The sequence below is a fragment of the Mercurialis annua genome, linkage group LG7, assembly GCF_937616625.2.
Source record: "Mercurialis annua linkage group LG7, ddMerAnnu1.2, whole genome shotgun sequence".
In the NCBI taxonomy this organism is placed as follows: Eukaryota; Viridiplantae; Streptophyta; class Magnoliopsida; order Malpighiales; family Euphorbiaceae; genus Mercurialis; species Mercurialis annua.
The window spans coordinates 44,012,291-44,033,524 of NC_065576.1; positions in this window are offsets into that span (position 1 = coordinate 44,012,291).

Genomic DNA, 21,234 nt, shown 5'->3' on the forward strand with positions numbered 1-21,234 from the left:
CCAAGACTTACAAGTTTAAATCACGTGTCGGGCGACCCAAGTCAAACTCGAACCAAAGAAACCCCAATATAAACCAATGTTTAAAATCTGAAAATTCATTTGATAAAACAACATGAAATTTGAAAAGCAACGGAACTCAACATTACTTAACTAGTCAACAATTAACAACACACACCCAGAGTGTTCGATAAAGTCCAAAATACCAGACATGCTAAAAATGGCACCACAAGCCACTACATAGGAATTCCGTGCTTAACGACTTAAGCACTTGCGTAAGCAAAACTGAACAGGCTGTTCCTCGAACAAAATTCAATACCACAACTCATACGCTAAACAATCTCAGATGGTCACAAAAAGTATCAACACTAAGTTTCGCTTGACATAAACGATATCGCCATATCTAGTTGAAATCAAACGAGGAAAACAAACTCTCTTACAAAAATTTTGACTGAAAAGCTTAAGATAATCTAGAACAAAGTCTCAAATCTCTTGCAATGATAACTCCAAACAAAATTTCCACTCGAGAAGGCCAACACAAGACGAAACACGCTGAAAATATATGGGGTATTACAATCTCCCCAACCTATGAAAAACTCGACCTCGAATTTTTAAATCTGAAACTGACTCGCAGTTTAAACGGTCACAACACACTTATGCGCAAAATTCTGATTCTAACAACTTAGTGTCCAACGATCACTTGATCAACATAATGTGAATAATCAACAGTGAGATGAATTAATTCACGTGGTCATGGATGACTTACCTTCTTTTTATTACTATTAAATGTACTTTAAATGTAATATCCCGTATTTTTCTTTTTATTACTATTAAAATATTTTTAATTTTTAATTGTAATTTTTGCATGTTCGTCGATCTTTAGGTAATTTATTATTATTAAATATTTTTATTTAATTTTATTTAATTCGGTCGTGGTTCCATTCGGGCTTGATTTGTATTATTAAATTTAAATACAGCCCATACATGCCATGCATTTTCATTAATTGATTTCCACATATATGTGGCCCATATATACTTAGCCCATTCATACAAAAGAAAATTTGTTTTTTTTTTTAATTTGTTAGCAGTAGCATTGCTGCGACAATTTTCTTATCAATTCTTTATAATTAGGTTCTTTAAAACAATTTTTAATTTACTGCTATCACTTTCATTAAACCCTAGCCGTCCTCAAGCCCCAATTATATACTGAAATTATTCATCTTTCATTCCTCTCCATTGCTGAAATTGGTAAGTCTTCTCATGTTTTCATATTCATGGTTTTAGTTCTATAAACGTCCTTATCAATTCTTGATCCGTTCTCATTCGTTTTAGCATCAAATCGAGATCCGTTTGTTTGATGTCGTAGCTAACTCAATCCTCTTCGATTCTACGCTCGAAACTCGTTATCGGTATGTTAAATTTTCCCTATTTGGCGCCGCTGCGATTCATCGTTTTAATATTTGTTAACTGCGTTGCTATGTTGTTGCTGCCGGTTTCTTTGCACATTTATTGATGTGATTATTATGTATATTACTAAGGTCTTATTCATGTGAGAGGTTATTGTGAATTGAATTTCAAAAATATTGAGATCCATTCCTTTATTCATGTTTGTGTGTTCGGATTCATTGCTTAATTTTGTTGGACAGTTACTTTTTTTTATTGTTCATGCCATGATTCTTGATTCATCATCACAAGTTGATGGGAATTGATGAGTCTGCTATATGAATGTTAGGTTGATTATTGAGTTGCTATACATGTGTATTTTAATTGTTCATTGTTGACGCATACTGTTAGTTATGGGTATTCATGATTAAAATCGCCCATTTTCTTTAAGATAGTTGATTATTCAAAGGGATTTTAATATGTCAAATCTGAGATTTCTTTTTTAGTTAATGCGAATTTTAAAACTGAATCTTCCATAATTGTTTGATTTCTAAATTTTGTTAAATTGAAGAAGATGAAGAATGTGCATGATTGGTCCCAAAATAACTTGCTTTAAACCAATTGATTCTCAAGTAAAATTTTATCTATCTTATAATTGATTTAGATTTTAATCAACGGATTTAACTTCGACTTATAGTTTAACGATTTAATAATATTATTATTTATGATTTTAAATTACTTGGACATCATTGTTTTAAATCTATAAACAATATTAATTTTATTATAATTTAAATGTTATAAATTGGTTTTCCGCAAGGCTAGCTACGGGTTTTGGTACAACCATACCCATACCCTAGCGCCGGTCACGATTCATGAAAATGGGTCGTGACAAACTTGGTATCAGAGCCTTAGTTTCGAACTAAGGCCAAATTTTTACATGTTATGTATCCCTGTAAGGCATGTTAAGTGTTGTTATGGTGTCATAGGATCTACTGCGGAATTAGGACTCGTGTCTTGTCTTTTGAAACGTCATCGTTTTATTTTAAAACTTTTTGCCTAGACCGATAGGATCGCGTCAAGTCAGTCATTAATTATGCTTTGATTTGATGCTTTTATTTTATTTTATTGATGTTATTTCACTTGAATGAATTAATTGCTTTTGATGTCTCGAGAAATCTTGTGTTGGTAATTTTCCTTATGTCATACTTGGGTATGATGTTAGTTGCCTTATCTTGATGATGTTGCTTTTCACTTGGGTGATATATTTTGGCTGTTATACTTGATGTTGTTGGCATTAAATTGTTTGAGAGTACTTCTGGTTTTGGCCGAAAGCTTTGATTTTTTTTTTTAAAAAAAAAAAAAATGATATTGTCAGGATTTGACACTGTTTTGAGTTTAAGTAATTTTTAACCGAAAAATCTTTTTCACGTTTTGTGAATTACGATGTTGACCACGTATTGGTTTTAAATTACCATAAAGATATCATTTTTGCATAACTGGTGTTTTGACGCAAAAAAAGTCAAATGAGTAGTCTGGACATGACACCCTAAAATATTATTTTCAGTATCTTGCCAGTAAAATAAAATCAGTATATTTCAAAATTTATATTCGACTAAGGATTGAAAAAGGGGTTTGTTCTTTTGAAATAAAATAAATTTTATCAGAGGGACTTTTCAAGAAAAATGTTTTGTTATAAACTCGCGAGTTATATTGTGAAAATGGTGTTTAAAAAGTTGTTAAATTTCAAACGGTTTTGAAAATTTTATCTGGTTGGTATCTAGACAATACTCTGTGATGATGGTGGTGACTTAAGAGAATATATTATTGGAGTATCTTTATTTTATAAGGAAGAGCTATAGTTATAAGGTTGTACTCGAGGTTTAGTTGTGGTAAGTGTGGAAAGATATTGAGTTCAGATTAAAGGATTGTGTCAGCTTAGGGTATGTTATTTGAAGATTTTTGATTTAAGAACATTGGTTTATACTCGGCGTGTTCATTTACACTGAAAGATTTAAAAGAAATTTTGTTTTTTACAGATTCGAATTATGTTTTAAAAGTTTTGATACCGGTAGGAAAATTATTTCGTAAACAAAAGGATGTTTATTTGCAAAAAAAAAAAAAAAAAAAAACTTTTTTTTTTTAAAGTGATGAAATTTTCCCAGTATTGATTCAAAGGCGGATTTAAAGATTTTTCTAAATGAACGATTTTGTAAAATCGTGAATTTATTGTGAAAGTAAGGTTTGGTCATGATTTCAATTGAGAGTATTTTATTATGTTAATACGTTTACAAATAAAAGGATTTTTCAACGGGTTAATTATTTCCGGTTATAAATGAAATTTAATTTGAGATGCTAGTGATTTCAAATTAAAGGCGGACGGTGTTATTTATATTTGTATTTTACGGAAAGCATCTTTCTAGAAAAAAATTTGTTTTGAGCATAGCCAATAATCTGATTAATTGAGATTTGATCTAAATGATCTTCCATAGGATTCGAGCTTAGAGTGTTTGATAAAAAAAAATGAGGATGAAAAATTTTGTTATCATAAGTTTAAGTTAGGATTTCCTTAGAAATTTATTTGTTTTCGTACATCTTGATTCACGAAGTTGATGATATTGTTGAACTGATTTTAGTTAGTTGAACGGAGACGATTTTAGTGGTGTTTAATTTTCAGCCCTTAGTTGTGAGAGCTTATATAATCAGGACAACATTTTGGGTTGTTGTATGCTTGTTAACGGGAGTTTTAAGTTTCTCATGAGATATTTGGTGTTGTGATCACAGAATGATATAGTGCATAGGCGTTAAGAAATGTAAGATTATTTTCAGTGAGAGTGTTTGTATGTTTCGGTTGTAGCATTGGAGTTAGGCTTAGTAAGATTACAATTTGAATTTTGGAATTGTTCCTACACGTGTAGTGTTGCTTTGATAGTCTTTCAGACTTGAGCCTGTTATTTTCGAAATTTTTCTCGTATAGTGTGTTAGTTATTCCGGGTTAGAAATAAATTTTTAATTCGTTCACCCGTGGTGTTTGAAAAGTCGTTGATGTACCAAATTGTTGAACTCGAAATTATTTCGCGTATGCGTGTGGTGACCATTCGAGTTTTTAAATCAGTTTTAAACTCGAGATCAAATTTCTCTAAGTGTATATCTTTCAGCGTGTTTTCGGTTGATTTATGTTTCAATTCGCTTTGACTCTCCTCAGTTTTCATTGTGGTAGGATTATCCTTGATGAGAGTTTGTTTAATCTAGTGAGATTGCGGTTGTGTTTTACTTAGGTTGAATTAGGCGATGTTTTTTTGTTTCCGTTGAGTTGTCACCTGGTCGTAAAGTGATTTTCGGAATCTGAAATTGTTACGATTAGTTTTTTTTTCTTTCGTTCCGTTGAGGATGCGTTGCTTCGTATTTTTAGAGTACGTGTGATTTTATTTGCGTGATATAATTGATTATATATTACTTTGGTTTGTGGTAAATTCGAGGACGAATTTTTAATAAGTTGGGGAGAATGTAATATCCCGTATTTTTCTTTTTATTACTATTAAAATATTTTTAATTTTTAATTGTAATTTTTGCATGTTCGTCGATCTTTAGGTAATTTATTATTATTAAATATTTTTATTTAATTTTATTTAATTCGGTCGTGGTTCCATTCGGGCTTGATTTGTATTATTAAATTTAAATACAGCCCATACATGCCATGCATTTTCATTAATTGATTTCCACATATATGTGGCCCATATATACTTAGCCCATTCATACAAAAGAAAATTTGTTTTTTTTTTTTAATTTGTTAGCAGTAGCATTGCTGCGACAATTTTCTTATCAATTCTTTATAATTAGGTTCTTTAAAACAATTTTTAATTTACTGCTATCACTTTCATTAAACCCTAGCCGTCCTCAAGCCCCAATTATATACTGAAATTATTCATCTTTCATTCCTCTCCATTGCTGAAATTGGTAAGTCTTCTCATGTTTTCATATTCATGGTTTTAGTTCTATAAACGTCCTTATCAATTCTTGATCCGTTCTCATTCGTTTTAGCATCAAATCGAGATCCGTTTGTTTGATGTCGTAGCTAACTCAATCCTCTTCGATTCTACGCTCGAAACTCGTTATCGGTATGTTAAATTTTCCCTATTTGGCGCCGCTGCGATTCATCGTTTTAATATTTGTTAACTGCGTTGCTATGTTGTTGCTGCCGGTTTCTTTGCACATTTATTGATGTGATTATTATGTATATTACTAAGGTCTTATTCATGTGAGAGGTTATTGTGAATTGAATTTCAAAAATATTGAGATCCATTCCTTTATTCATGTTTGTGTGTTCGGATTCATTGCTTAATTTTATTGGACAGTTACTTTTTTTTATTGTTCATGCCATGATTCTTGATTCATCATCACAAGTTGATGGGAATTGATGAGTCTGCTATATGAATGTTAGGTTGATTATTGAGTTGCTATACATGTGTATTTTAATTGTTCATTGTTGACGCATACTGTTAGTTATGGGTATTCATGATTAAAATCGCCCATTTTCTTTAAGATAGTTGATTATTCAAAGGGATTTTAATATGTCAAATCTGAGATTTCTTTTTTAGTTAATGCGAATTTTAAAACTGAATCTTCCATAATTGTTTGATTTCTAAATTTTGTTAAATTGAAGAAGATGAAGAATGTGCATGATTGGTCCCAAAATAACTTGCTTTAAACCAATTGATTCTCAAGTAAAATTTTATCTATCTTATAATTGAATTAGATTTTAATCAACGGATTTAACTTCGACTTATAGTTTAACGATTTAATAATATTATTATTTATGATTTTAAATTACTTGGACATCATTGTTTTAAATCTATAAACAATATTAATTTTATTATAATTTAAATGATTATAATTTAAATTATTTATTTTGATTATTATAAATGGAAATTTGACATTTATTATTAATCCTATAATTTATAAATTCTCGGTTAATATTTTTATTTTTGGCTTAGTGTGCCAATTTGGTTAAATTTATAATTTAGCCTTTTATTTATTTACTGATTTATTTAATGAGATATTTTGCCGGTAAACTTGGGTTTCAAGCTATTGAGTTCTATTTTAATGTCGATTAATATTTTAGTAAATATTAAATTATAAACTGTGGTTTATAACTCTGGTTTTATGGTTGGGTCGGGTTAGACTTGGGTCGCCCGACTTGTGGGATTAGCTTGGTAGTTTTAAGAAACTCGGCTACCCACTATTTGAGGAAAGGATTTTATTTATTAATTAAATATTATTTAATTAATATTTTCGGGTGATTTTTAAATGTGAACTCAACAGGCTTGATTTATTTACGGCAATATAATTTAATCGTGATTATGTTTCTTTGTGACTTATCTGGCTTATTATATGTGTTAGTCCTACGTGACGTCTAGTATTCTTAGAGTTAGGGTCTGTTTTAATTATCATTTTATAATTTGTTTAGACTCGTCGACTGTTCGTACTTCAGAGGCGAACCAGAGTTAGATTACTTGCCAGGTTTCACGTGGAATAGCAAGCAGTGAGTTTATATCTCTATTTACCTCTTTATTAAGCAACTATTATATTTTGTATATATGTATATGTATAAACAGCTTTCGAACTGTTTTCGGCATTGTGGATTTGATTTGGAACGTGCTACTCGATGGGCATCATCGGGACTGCGTGCGCACCGATAATGATTATGGTATTGAGGTAGGTTTGAGATACGTCTCACCTTAGTGAGGGCACCGGTGGAAGATACGTCTCCTGAGCTCACTATTTATTAAGTGATAGTCGGGGATCGGTTATTGAGATACGTCTCACCGACACGACAATGGATTTAGAATTGTGGTTTAGGGTTTCATTGATAATCCATAATGAAAATATTTTATTAAATGTTTTTTAAAGGTTTTTAACTTAATAAATGTAAATGGTTATATAAACTCTACTCAGTAAATCTGACCCCGTTGTTTTCCCAAATTTTCCAGGTTTATGATTTGAGCATTTGTCGATCTCCGTTTCTTCATCCTCGGAGGTTCTTTATTTTATTTTAGAAATAAGAGTCGAACTATTTTAAACTCTTAGACCGCAGTAGTATTATCAGAGTATTCATGTTATAGTCTTACATTTATATTTTAGACTATTGTTTGTTGGATTGGACCAACTATTATTTTATCAACTTTGGCATGCACACATTGTTTATGGTATTATATTATATTGCCATACTGTTGGAGATTATTTTGAGACAAGCGTACTTTAAATATATGCTGTTTTCTGTACTGCTAGATTAGGCTGAAGTCTCGGTTGCCCCCGAGCATGTGGTTTTCTGCAGGTATATTGTTTTAAATGTTATAAATTGGTTTTCCGCAAGGCTAGCTACGGGTTTTGGTACAACCATACCCATACCCTAGCGCCGGTCACGATTCATGAAAATGGGTCGTGACAAACTTGGTATCAGAGCCTTAGTTTCGAACTAAGGCCAAATTTTTACATGTTATGTATCCCTGTAAGGCATGTTAAGTGTTGTTATGGTGTCATAGGATCTACTGCGGAATTAGGACTCGTGTCTTGTCTTTTGAAACGTCATCGTTTTATTTTAAAACTTTTTGTCTAGACCGATAGGATCGCGTCAAGTCAGTCATTAATTATGCTTTGATTTGATGCTTTTATTTTATTTTATTGATGTTATTTCACTTGAATGAATTAATTGCTTTTGATGTCTCGAGAAATCTTGTGTTGGTAATTTTCCTTATGTCATACTTGGGTATGATGTTAGTTGCCTTATCTTGATGATGTTGCTTTTCACTTGGGTAATATCCCGTATTTTTCATAATGTGAATAATCAACAATTACATTTAAAAACCACCTTCCTATTTAAAAAAATTGAGATTTTGGTTTAAAGTGCATTTTCCGCATTTACAAATATTTAAAATACGTTTTATAAACGGTTGTTTTGGTTTTGACTTGGGTCACCCAAATTTAGGAGTTGAGCTTGGAAGTTGTAATGACTCGGCTAACTCGATGGTTTTACGAATTAAGATACTTAGGTACTTTTAAAACTATTAACTTGCAAAGGAGGTTTTTCCGGAAAATGAATTTTTTTTAAAAAAAAAAAACCGTGAGGCTCAAACTTGGATTTGAAGTTTTATGATTGACTTTAAATTTGAAAATGAATTTTAAAATACACTCTTACAGGATGATATAATTACAAGTTTATTTTGATACGAAAATTCAAGGTTGTTGTAGCATATCTTGATTTTGGTCTTTAGGTATGTTGGGCTGATTTTGCTGAATATCATGTTTGGTTGAACTATTTTGATTGTTTTTATTTTGTCTCTTCGTTCAGAGTAACACGTGAGATGAATTAATTCACGTGGTCATGGATGGCTTACCTTGTTGTATGGTCTTAATTTGTGAGTAAAATTTTTGTTTAGACCCCAGTTGCCTTTGTCTTCATTTTTAGTTTTGATGGATTTGGTGTTTTGTTGTGAGTCGAAATCCTTGGGTTTCGATATCGAGGAAGTGTAGGGAATTTTTTTTTTCTTCCTTGGAACAGTTGGTGGTTTCTGAATACCCTGGAAAAGGATATTGGAAATCCTGACCCGAGATGATAAATTTGTGTATTTGATACGCGGGTGTTTTCATTAAGTTGATTCGGTGTGATGCGGCAATTGGTGGTAAATTTTGTAGAAATGTATGTGATCTGTTGTTTTCTCTGAATTAAGTTTCAGTGTATTTGAGTTTTATTGGATATTACTTTATGCTTATGAGTTTTAGTGGAGATATCATTTTGATTGGTTTTGGTGGTATCATATGATTTGGTAGATTGTAAGTATGGGATTGAAGGAATATTTTAAGGTTGCATGCGAGAATTTAGTTGTACTAAGCGCGGTATATAGTTATATGTAGGTAATAAAATTTTCGTGGAAAATTTACGATTTTGATTATAGGATTGTTAGATTAAGGGATTTGGTTATGCTCCATTTATGTTTTTTTTTTACACTGAAATTTTAAAAGTAAGTTGTTTATTCAAATATTTCGGTATATTAATATAAAGGTGTTTTCGTAAACAAAGAGATATGCAGCACTAAATTTTACGTCCGGGTGGAAAGAAAGCAATTTTGTCAAATTTGATTCAAAAAAAATAATTAATTTTTCGATTGAACGATTCTTCAAATCATGTTTTGTTTGAGAGTAAGACTTAAGAGCGACTTGAATTTTGGATATTTTTAAACTTCAATGTGTATTTTGAATACGAAGGATTTTTCCACGGTTTGATTATCTACGAGAAAAGGATAAATTATTAGCAAGATTGTTTTACTGATCACATAAGTTTTATCAGTTGAACGGTTTCACAAATTGCAAACTTATTTAAAAGTAAGGGGAATCTGCGAATTTAAAAATGCAAATATTTTGAAAATTTTCAGGGGTTTACAAAACTGATGGTTTTCCAATGGTAAAGGTACTTCGATTTTGATATATAAAAAGAAGGTGTAAAATGTTAAGTCTTTCAAAAGAGAGGTGGAAAATTTTGAATATAAAATGTTCTGCGTATTTGAAAATTTTATACTTCCATATGTTGGTTGTGAGCATAACTAACAATCTGGTCGGGTAAATTGGTCGTAGTGACTTCTTTTTGTATACAAGTTTATAGTCAATCGATGGAATAATTTTGAGAATTTAGATCATGAACTAGTTTATTTGAAAAAAAAACTGATGATTCTGTTTGGTGAGTTTTGACAACAAAGTTGGTTGGTCGACACTGTAGATTGAGAGTTTAATTGTTGAGAGTTTTGATATCATTTTGTTCGAATATTATAATATTTTTGTATGGAATAAAGTTAAGTATGTGAGACATAGTTAGGATGTAAGTTGATGATTAGATACTTAGATTATTACGACCTACTTTATTTTTGAATGATTGAAGAAATAACTAGAATTGAGATTTTGTTGCTAATCAGGAGATTCTGTTATCATGAGTTAAGTTTACGTATTCTTTTGAATGACGGTAAGAGTTTTGTGTTTATGATTCACGAAGTTAATGGTATTATCAAAATTGGTGTAAATCGTTGGACCAAATGATTCAAATAGTGGTTATTTTTTTTTTCTTTTGCCAAAATATTATTTAGTTATTGTGGATTGTTATCGATTGCTTTGGGTGTCGAATTGGATATAAGGGGATAAGCGAGTAGGTGTTGTAGAACGTAAGATTTTATCAGCTTGTGTTTTTAATACCCTGTATGAAATGATAAAGTTTGGAATTGTAAGAACTATAGTTGAGTTTAGGCCTTGTTCTTGCACTTTGATAATGTGGAGTTAGTAATCATATAGATTTAAGTTAGTTTTGGAAGCCAACTTGTTAAAGAGTGTTTGTGACTCTCAATTGGATAATTGTTGATTATTCACATTATGTTGATCGATTGATCGTTGGGGCACTAAGTTGTTTGAATCAGAATTTTGCGCGTTAGTGTGTTGTGACCGTTTAAACTGCTAGTCAGTTTCAGATTTAAAAATTTCAGGTCAAGTTTTTCATAGGTTGGGGAGAATGTAATACCCCATATGATTTCGGCGTGTTTCGTCTTGTGTTGACCTTCCCGAGTGGAAATTTTGTTTGGAGTTATCATTGCGAGAGATTCGAGGTTTCGTTCTAGATTATTTTAAGTTTTTTTTTTTGGTCAAAACTTTAGTGGGAGAGTTTGTTTTCCCTCGTTGATGTCACCTAGATATGGTGTTATCGTTTATGTCAATTGAAAGTTAGTGTTATTATTTTTCTTTTTGACCATTTGAGATTTTTAGTGTAGGAGTTGTAGTATTGAGTTCTTGTTCGAGGAACAACCTGTTGGATTTTTCTTACGCAAGCGCTTAAGTCGTTAAGCACGGAATTACTTTGTTGTGGCTTGTGGTGCCATTTTTAGCATGTTTATTATTCTGGATTTTATCGAACACTCTGGGTGCGTGTTGTTAATTGTTGACTAGTTAAGTAATGTTGAGTTCCGTTGCTTTTTCAAACTTCATGTTATTTTATCAAATGGATTTTCATATTTTAAACATTGGTTTATATTGGGGTTTCTTTGGTTCGGGTTGACTTGGGTCGCCGGACACGTAATTTAAGCTTGGAAGTCTTGGTGACTCCGCTAAGTACCATTTTATTTTCTTTTAAGATGTTTTACCAAATGGTTTGAAAAGGTTTCCGGATTATATTTTCAAATGGAACTCGATAGGGCTTAACTGCTATTTGTTTTGGTTTTATTGATTACTTGGTTGAGAAATGTTCTTAAGAGACGGAGTTCGTTACGCATAATTATTATTATTGCTGTCCTTGATTACCTTGGGTATCTAGTTCGTGAGTTTTACGTTCGCTATGTGCATTTTGTATGTAATTTTATGTTGTGTATTACGCTAGTCGTTTTTGCGTTCTAAATTCGAGGACGAATTTTTAATAAGTTGGGGAGAATGTAATACCCCATATTTTTTTTATTCTGACGTTGGGTTGATTATTTTTTTGTGCTTCTTTGTCCGCTTTGACCTTTTGAATATACTATGGATTTGGTCCGTTGTCACTTGTGGGCCTTATAACAATTCAACATTTGTAATGTAACGTCCATAAAAATAATTATAATAATAAAAATAAAATAAACGGGTACAACTAGATCTTGACCTTAAAATAAATAAAATAATTAAATAGAAAAAACGAGTATAACTAGAAGTTAATTTTAAAACAGTCATGGTAATTAAATAAAATAAAAAGAGATAACGGAAAATTAATTTTAAAAATAAAACCCTAAATTATCTCTATATATATATGTGTCCTTGCGTTGCCCTAAATTAAGAATAAAATTTAGACATTATTATTTTCCTTCTCTGGCGGCGGATTATAGTACAGTTCATATTGTTTTCAATTTTTATATCGGTGACTTACAATCATTATACAGGTAATAGATTTTTCTTTCAATCCTTTGTACACTTTTGGAATTTTGTGAGCCATTAATACGTGAACCATCAAATTCAAATTGTTCATGTTATTATAATTTTCCTACTTTTCCTATGTGTTATGTCCACTATCTTTTTGTCTTATTTTTATGTCTTGGGTGATTTAAAAGCTTACTTTCTAATGCTATATAGAGAAGACCAATTATTTTAGGATTGATTAAGTATTACGTATACATCATCACGCATTCTTTGAGATTTTAATACCTCAATACGTAAATAGATGTCTCCGAGATTATAATTATATATAAATTTATGACATCAAACAATCTGTAACATTTTATAATATAAATTGTTCTACTGTCAACAATTATATTTGAATATTAATTTTTAATTTACTTTAGATTGATAATCTTAATGGAATATTTTGATCCCTAGATTTATTCGGTAAGCGTTATTCAAATCAAATTTTAGGATTTTGAATTATGTTTTTTTTAGAATTTGAAAGTGATTATTGTTTTATAATCTTTATTTTTTTTTTAAAATTATGACTTGGTGTGTCAATGTGGTGATGTTTGTCTTCGGTTAGGCATTAGCCTTGTTTTCTTATGAACTATAATTTGGCTTTAATCTTTCATAGAGTTGCTTAGTTTGCATATTCAATTTTTGTGCTTACTTGCATGAAAACTAAATATTATGGCTGTTCAAGTCCCTCTCTAATTGAGGTTTCATAATAATGGAGTTATAGGTTGATTAAAATATATTTTATGGACAATTTGATTTAGTTGAGCACTAAACCTCGATTTAACTTTTATATATCGATTTGATTTTAATAAAGGACGGTTTACTTCTTTAGAAATAATACTATTTTTGGAGTGTTATAAATTGACAATTATTTATTTGAAATAATTACTTGGGTAATTACCATTTTAGAATTTTGATTGATATATCAACTTGGCTAACTACAGTTTAGCCTCTAAACATTTTCAAACTTAATTTAGTTAAGTTTTGGTTTGTAACTTGGGTTACTTGAAATTGAAGATATTGAGTTCTACTTTAAAATGGATTATTATTTTATCTAAATGTTTTGTAATTATAAACTATGGTTTATAATTTGTTTTAAGATGTGGGTTGGGTTTGACTTGGGTCGCCCGACAAGTGTGTTTAGCTTGGTAGTTATCGGTAATTCGGCTAACCCACTATTAAATCATTATTTAATACCTATTTAAATAGTATTTTATTAAATGAATTTTAAAGTGAGAACTCAATAGACTTGTATTATTTGAGCATTATATTTTAGTTGGATATTGTGGATTGTTCTGGATTGTTTTACCTTGGTTGTTGTTGTGCTAGTCCTATGTGGTGTCTAGTACTCTTTAGAGTTAGGGTCTGATTTTAATTATATTTTTAATATTTTATTTAGACCCGTCGACTGTTCGTACTTCAGAGGCGAACCAGAGTTAGATTGCTTGTCAAGTTTCACGTGGAATAGCAAGCAGTGAGTTTATATCTCTATTTACCTCTTTATTAAGCAAATGTTATATTTTGTATATTTATATGTATAAACAGCTTTCGAACTATTTTTCGGCATTGTGGATTTGATTTGGAACGTGCTACTCGATGGGCATCATCGGGACTGCGTGCGCACCGGTAATGATTATGGTATTGAGGTAGGTTTGAGATACGTCTCACCTTAGTGAGGGCACCGGTGGAAGATACGTCTCCTGGGCTCACTATTTATTAAGTGATAGTCGGGGATCGGTTATTGAGATACGTCTCACCGACACGACAATGGATTTAGAATTGTGGTTTAGGGTTTCATTGATAATCCATAATGAACAAATATTTTATTAAACGTCTTAAAGGTTTTTCAACTTAATAAATGTAAATGGTTATATAAACTCTACTCAGTAAATCTGACCCCGTTGTTTTCCCAAATTTTCCAGGTTTATAATTTGAGCGTTTGGTTGATCTCCGTTTCTTCATTCTCGGAGGTTTTATTTTATTTTCAGAATAAAAGAGTCGAACTGTTTTAAACTCTTAGACCGCAGTAGTAGTATCAGTTATTCATGTCTTAGTCTTTTATTTATATTTTTGACTACTGTTGTTGGATTTGTCCAACTATTACTTTATCGCTTTTGGCATGATTACAGCGTTTATGGTATTTATATTATATTGCCATACTGTTGGAGATTTTTCTGAGATAAGCGTAATTTAAATATATATTGCTTTATGTACTGCTAGACTAGGCTGAAGTCTCGGTTGCCCCCGAGCATGTGGTTTTATGCAGGTACATTGTTTAAATGTTATAAATTGATTATCCGCAAGGCTAGCTACGGGTTTTGGTACAACCATACCCATACCCTAGCGCCGGTCGCGATTCATGAGAATGTGGGTTGTAATGTGAGTTATAATTCGAGATAAGCATACTTTGAATATATGTTGCTTTATGTACTGCTAGACTAGGCTGAAGTCTCGGTTGCCCCCGAGCATGTGGTTTTCTGCAGGTACATTGTTTTAAATGATATAAGTTGGTTATCCGCAAGGCTAGCTACGGGTTTTGTTACAACCATACCCATACCCTAGCGCCGGTCACGATTCATGAAAATGGGTCGTGACAAACTAAGTGCATTGGAATTTTAAAAATAAGTTGATTTTGATACGAAAATTCAAGCTTGTTGTAGCATGTCTTGATTTTGGTCTTTTAAGTATGTTGGACTGATTTCGCTGAATTTCATGTTTGGTTGAACTATTTTGATTGTTTTTATTTTGTCACTTCGTTTGGAGTAACACGTGAGATGAATTAATTCACGTGGTCATGGATGACTTACCTTGTTGTATGGACTTAATATGTGAGTAAGATCTTTGTTTAGACCCCAGTTGCTTTTGTCTTCATTTTTAGTTTCGATGGATTTGGTGTTTTGTTTGTGAGTTGAAATCTTTAGGTTTCGATATCGAGGAAGTGTAGGAAATTTTTTTTTTCTTGGAACGGTTGGTGGTTTCTGATTATACTGGAAAATGATATTGGAAATCCTGACCCGATATGATAAATCGGTGTATTTAATACGCTGGTGTTTTCATTAAGTTGATTCGGTGTGATGCGTGAACTGGTGGTAAGTTATGTAGAAATATATTATGATGTGTTGTTTTCTCTGATTTAAGTTTCAATTTATTTGGAGTTTTATTAGATATTACATTATGCTTATGAGTTTTAGTGGAGATATTGTTTGATTTGTTTTGGTGGTATGATTGGTATCGTATGATTTGGTAGATTGTAAGTATATAATTGATGAAATATTTTAAGGTTGCATTCGAGAATTTAGTTGTGTTAAGTGCGGTATATAGTTACATGTAGATTAAAAAACTTTCGTGGAAATTTACGTTTTTGATTTGAGGATTATTAGATTAAGGGATTTGGTTATGCTCCATTTATCTTTTTACACTTGAATTTTTAAAGTAAGTTGTTTATATAAATACGATTTTCATTCAAATGTTTCGGTATATTGATATAAAGGTGTTTTCGTAAAAAAAGAGGTTTGCTAAATTTTAACGTCTTAGTAAAAAAAAAAATTATTATCAAATTTGATTTAAAAGGGAATAATAAATTTTTTTGGTTGAACGATTTCTTCAAATCGTGTTTTTGTTTAAAAGCGACTTAAATTTTGGATATTTTGAAACTTCAATGTGTACTTTGAATTTTTGAAACTTCAATATCTACTTTGAATACGGAGGATTTTTCCACAGTTTAATCATTTACGAGAAAAGGATAAATTATTTAACAAGTTTTATTTACAGATCACATAAGTCTTATCAGTTGAACAGTTTCACAAATTGCAAACTTATTTAAAAGAAAGGGGAATATGCGAATTTATAATTGCAAACATTTTGAAAATTTTCAGGGGTCTACAAAACTGATGGTTTTCCAACGGTAAAGGTACTTCGATTTTGATATATAAAAAGAAGGTGTTAAGTCTTTTAAAAGAGAGGTGGAAAATTTTGAATATACAATGTTTTGCGTATTTGAACATTTTATACCTTTATAGGTTGGTTTTGAGCATAACTAACAATCCGGTCGGGTAAATTGGTCGTAGTGATTTTTTGTTGTATACAAGGTTATAGTCAATTGATGGAATAATTTTGAGAATTTAGATTTGCTTTCAGTATATGAACTAGTTGATTTTAAAAAAAAAATCCGAGGATTGTGTTTGGTGAGTTTCAACAATAAAGCTGGTTGGTCGACACTGTAGATTGAGGATTTAATTGTTGAGAGTTTGATATCGTTTTGTTCGAATATTAAAATCTTTTTGTACGGAATAAAGTTAAGTTTGTGAGAGATAGATAGGAAGTAAGTTGATGATTATATACTTAGATTATTACGACCTATTTTATTTTTAAATGATTTGAGGAATAATTAGGATTGAGATTTTACTACTAATCTGGAGATTCTGTTCTCGTGAGATAAGTTCACATTTTCTTTTAAATGACGGTAAGAGTTTTTGTGTTTTATGATTACGAAGTTGATGGTATTATCAAATTTGGTGTCAATTGTTGGACCGAATGATCCTAGTAGTTATTATTTTGGCCGAAATATTATCTAGTTGTTTATTGAGTAATGTTATCGTCTATTTTGATGTAGAGCTTGCTATTAGTGGAAGGGAAGGAGTGTTGTAGAACGCAAGATGATATCAGATTGTGTTTTCTGTTTTCCTGTTGAGTTGATAGAGTCAATAGAGTTTGGAATTGTAAGAACTATAGTTGAGCTTAGGGCTTGTTTTTAAACTTTGATAATGTGGAGTTAGTAATTATATAGATTTAAATTAGTTTTGGAAGCCAACTTATTAAAGAGTATATGTGGCTCTCAATTGGATAATTGTTGATTATTGACATTTTGTGGAACGAGTGATTGTTGGGGCAATAAGTTGTTAGAACTAGATCTTTGCGCATAAGTGTGTTGTGACCATTTAAACTGTGAGTCAGTTTCAGATTTAAAAAAAATTGAGTTCTAGTTTTTCATAGATTGGGGAGAATGTAATACCCCATATGTTTTCGGCGTATTTCGTCTTGTGTTGACCTTCCCGAGTGGAAATTTTGTTTGGAGTTATCATTGCGAGAGATTCGAGGTTTCGTTCTAGATTATTTTAAGTTTTTAAGTCAAAACTTTAGTGGGAGAGTTTGCTTTCCCTCGTTGATTTCACTTAGATATGGTGTTATCATTTATGTCAAGTGAAAGTTAGTGTTATTATTTTTTGTGACCGTTAGAGATTGTTTAGTGTAAGAGTTGTAGTATTGAGTTATCGTTCGAGGAACAACCTGTTGAGTTTTGCTTACGCAAGTGCTTAAGTCGTTAAGCACGGAACTACTATGTTGAGGCTTGTGGTGCCATTTTTAGCATGTTTGTTGTTCTGGATTTTTATCGAACACTCTAGGTGCGTGTTGTTAATTGTTGACTAGTTAAGTAATGTTGAGTTCCGTTGCTTTTCAAACTTCATGTTATTTTATCAAATGAATTTTCAGATTTTAAACATTGGTTTATATTGGGGTTTCCTTGATTTGGGTTTGACTTGGATCGCCTGGCACGTGATTTAAGCTTGCAAGTTTTGGTTGACTCGGCTAAGTACCATTTTGTTTTCTTTTAAATTGTTTTACCAAATGGTTTGAAAAGGTTTCTGGATTATGTTTTCAAATGGAACTCGATAGGGCTTAACTGCTATATGGTTTAGTTTTATTGGTTACTTGGTTGACAAATGTTCTTAAGAGACAGAGTTCGTTATGCATAATTATTATAATTGTTGTCCTTGATTACCTTGGGTATCTGGTTCGTGAGTTTTACGTTAGTTATGTGCGTTTTGTGTGCAATTTTATGTTGTGTATTAAGTTAGTCGTTTTTGTTCTAAATTCGAGGACGAATTTTTAATAAGTTGGGGAGAATGTAATATCCCGTACTTTTAAACTATTTTTTTTAAATTTATATTTTAAATTTTTCATTCCGTCAAGATTTAGGTAAAATATTATTATTATTATTATAATTACTAAACTAAATATGTTAAGTATTTATTTTGACTATGGAAATAAAAAAGAAAAAAAAAAGAAAAGGGCCATGCATGCATTTCACGTAACAAAGGCCCATTTTCTTCTTGTTTTCTCTTCTTTAATGAAAGGCCCATTCTTTCATTATTTTGAAAATCCAATTGTTGTTATAAAAAGAAGGATTGCAGGTCATCTCCATATTCATGTATTAGCTCTCTTTCACGTTTCTGCAATTCCTAAACCTAAATTTCATTCTGTTCAAATCAAGCCAGCCGCCATCACTCAAATTTTTGAGATCAAATCATAATCATTCATCAACTCTTACTTTCATTAGCTTCAGTAAGTAATTCTCATTCTTTTCTTGTTTAAAGTGCGATATCGTCGAATACGGTTCTTAAATTCCTTCTTATTGTATTAGTTATAATTTGATTGTTCTTCGTCGATCCACACCAACTCAGCGAGCTCTATCATCGCGACGTTTCGAAATTGATTAAGGTACGTATAGGTTCCTCGTTTCCTCGCCGTTTCGATTTCGAACGTGTTTTAACTATATTACTGCCAATTCCTTTTTCTGAGATTGTTGCTGCCGTTCTTTTTAATTCTTGCTGCCATGTTGTCGTTCTTGAGGTTGATTAGTATAGTAGTTCCATTGCCTTGTGCCGTCACGAGCTCGGCCGTTGCTGGTTTCGATTATGGTTTGAATTGTTATTGTTAGTTTTATTCGGCCATAATGAGTTTGATTCTTCATGTGTTGTTGTTTGAGTCATAAGAAGTTGCTGCTGCCTTTTTGTTCTTCTTTTACATGATTATGTTAAGTAGGTTTCTAAAGCTTATGATTTCACATTATGCAAGATTTGGCCTAATTTGTGTTTACAATTATTAATAGAAATTGGTAAGGAATTGAATGAATATTAGCTTGGCGGCAAAAACATGGGAATTGTGTTTGAAATAGAAGAGATGGCTAAATGGCCATAGTAATCACCATATTGTTTGGTTTAAATCAATTGAGTTCCTCAAGCTATTTCTAGATATAGTTATTGTGTTTGATAATAACTTTTGAATTTGAATTTGATTTATAAAGTATTAAAGTGTAAATGATAAATGTTTTATAATTTAAATTTATATAATTACTCGGATAATTATATATATAATTTTGAATATCAATTAGACATGCCATTTTGGCTAAATTACGATTTAGCCCCTAAAGTTTCTAAGAAACTTAATCAAGATAAGTTTTATCTTTGGATCTTTGTTTTGATTTATAATTTAGTAAATTGAGAATGAGTAAATAAAATTTGATGTTGAATATCAAATTGACTATAGTACAATTTAGTCCCTAGTTGGCTAAAGTACCATTTAGTCCCTAGTGGCTAAAGTACAGGTTAGTCCCTAAACTTTTATAAACTTAAAATAATTAAGTTTTGGTTGTAACTTGGGTTACTTTAATTAAGACATTAAATTCTATTTTAATATAGGTAATTGTTTTATTAAAGTATTTTAATTTATAAGCTCGGGTTTATAATTTAATAAAGTTTTGATTTGGGTTAGACTGTGGTCGCCCAACAAGTGGGAAGAAGCTTGGTAGTTTTTAATAACTCGGCTGACTCACTAATATGGATTTTAACTCGGATTTATTTAATTATTCTATGTACCATTTTAAATATGTTTATATGATTTGTACCTTATAACTTGGGTTATATTTGGAATGCATTTAATATAAGTGTTTATTAAATGTGACTTGGTTTTGCGTTGTGCTAGTCCTATGTGGTGTCTAGTACTCTTTAGAGTTAGGGTCTGATTTTAATTATATTTTTAATATTTTATTTAGACCTGTCGACTGTTCGTACTTCAGAGGCGAACCAGAGTTAGATTGCTTGTCAAGTTTCACGTGGAATAGCAAGCAGTGAGTTTATATCTCTATTTACCTCTTTATTAAGCAAATGTTATATTTTGTATATTTATATGTATAAACAGCTTTCGAACTATTTTTCGGCATTGTGGATTTGATTTGGAACGTGCTACTCGATGGGCATCATCGGGACTGCGTGCGCACCGGTAATGATTATGGTATTGAGGTAGGTTTGAGATACGTCTCACCTTAGTGAGGGCACCGGTGGAAGATACGTCTCCTGGGCTCACTATTTATTAAGTGATAGTCGGGGATCGGTTATTGAGATACGTCTCACCGACACGACAATGGATTTAGAATTGTGGTTTAGGGTTTCATTGATAATCCATAATGAAAATGTTTTATTAAACGTTTTAAAGGTTTTTAACTTAATAAATGTAAATGGTTATATAAACTCTACTCAGTAAATCTGACCCCGTTGTTTTCCCAAATTTTCCAAGTTTATGATTTGAGCATTGGTCGATCTCCGTTTCTTCATTCTCGGAGGTTCCTTATTTTATTTTCAGAATAAAAGAGTCGTACTGTTTTAAACTCTTAGACCGCAGTAGTAGTATTAGATTACTTATGATTAGTCTTATACTTATATTTTTAGACTGTTGATTGTTGGTGATTATTTTATTGCTTTTGGCATGATTACAGTATTTATGGTATTTATATTATGTTGCCATACTGTTGGATTTATAATTTCAGATAAGTATACTTTGAATATATGTTGCTTATTGTACTGCTAGACTAGGCTGAAGTCTCGGTTGCCCCCGAGCATGTGATCTTCTGCAGGTACATTGTTTTAAATGATATAAGTTGGTTATCCGCAAGGCTAGCTACGGGTTTTGGTACAACCATACCCATACCCTAGCGCCGGTCACGATTCATGAAAATGGGTCGTGACAAACTAGGCTATCATTTTTTTTATGACTTGGTGTGCCAAATTGCTAAATTATAAATTAGCTTTAAAATATTTTCTTAACTTATTTTAGCTAAGTAATTTACGG